Source organism: Pinus tabuliformis, chromosome 1_2 (genome assembly GCF_031772625.1).
Source record: "Pinus tabuliformis cultivar Carrire ecotype Pingquan chromosome 1_2, CPIR1, whole genome shotgun sequence".
NCBI classification, from domain to species: Eukaryota; Viridiplantae; Streptophyta; class Pinopsida; order Pinales; family Pinaceae; genus Pinus; species Pinus tabuliformis.
The window spans coordinates 835,750,555-835,752,175 of NC_142298.1; positions in this window are offsets into that span (position 1 = coordinate 835,750,555).

A 1,621-nucleotide genomic window follows, 5' to 3' on the forward strand; every position below is an offset into this window, starting at 1 on the left:
AATCCAACAAATATGCCATATTGGGTTAGGATATTACTATTTTGGGATATCCAATGTTGAAGGTGCATTTTATGTGTAGTATAAGCACTTGGGTGCATGCCACATCTTAATGGTATGTTGGAATTTTGGTGTGTGTTAGTGGAGTTAGTGTATTGTGTTTAATGAGCATTATCTAGAATGTGTTACACAAAGGAAAAAAGCCCACAAGTTAGAGATGTCTTAACCATTTAGCATCATAAGGTTTTTTATGCCTTAGTTTGAAGGAGACAACTAAAACAATATTAGAGTGTGATGGGTTATGCCATCAACTTAGGTCCACTTACATTGATTGAGGTGTAAAGGTACCCCATGAGTTGAGGAAAATGATTACAATTATTACCTATATAAAGTGTTTATGATATAAGATTAATGATTTTTTGTTGGAGAATGAAAGAGGAAAATAATAAAGGAGAGGCATTGAGGTTTGTTGTAAATTAATCAAAAGGAAGTGAAAATGTCTCTTTTTAGGAGGATTGTTCAAGTTGTCTCTTCGAATAGGACTAAATTTTAGTTATGACTAGGGAGTTGTCCTGAAAACAATTGATTGGATACTCCAGAAATCCAAGACAAAACATATCTAAGCTAATTCATTAAATAGATTCAGCTTGGGCAAAGGTTGCAAAGGCTAAGGTGCAAATTTTCCCTCTTTAGTGTGGGTTTTAAAACTTCCATTTTAGAATGCTAAGAATGAGGTCACAATCTTGAAAGGAGGTGCTTTCTTCCACAAAAACTCAATTCCAATGTTTAATCCATGGTGTGATTCTTTATATTTGGGTCAATTTATCAGTTTGTCATTTCATTATGTGTTGAGAAGATCTTAAGGGCTATAGGGGATAAAATAATTATTTTCAATACTCCTCCCTTGAAACCCTGTAAGAAGATGGTGTGCCCTATTTTGTTGGCATAATACTCAACCACGAGATCCCTTGTGAGGATGTCATTGAAGTGAGGGTATGCAAAGGAAGTGGAAAAAATCAAAACTTCATGTTGAGTCAAGGAGGATTATGTATTATAGGTGTCTCTAGAGGCTTTAACAAAGGTGAAAGGGAATATAGTTTACCTCTTATTGCAACACCTTCTATTCCTCCATTCAAGGTGCTAGAGGGCATTGAATGTAAGGATCATAGGTGAAAGTTCACAAAGATCTTAAAAATTAGAATGTAGGTGTGATTTAGTGTATGATTGCTTCTTAAATAGTTGAGGTTTTAGGTGATATTTCCTAGCCTTTGTTGCCATGGAACCCTAATGGATAGTTTGTAGCATTTTGGTCATGTTGTAACATTTACAAAATTTTAATGGGATGCCCTCATAGTCTAGAGTATTAAGAGAAGTGATGCATCGATATTGGAGTTTCATTTCACCCCATAATTTGTCTCTAATGTCAGAATTTACCATTAGCCTTGCCACATTCATCTCCACTGAGTATTTGAAAGTGAGGTTGACCTCCAAGCACCCCCCCAGTTTGTTTCCAATTCCCCTGAGAGCCTACCTCGACCGGAATTGTACATTTCATCCCAGCAACTAAACCTAGATAGGGGCATTGTCTAGTCTCTCCCGAGTGGGATAAAAGAGAAGGGTCCAA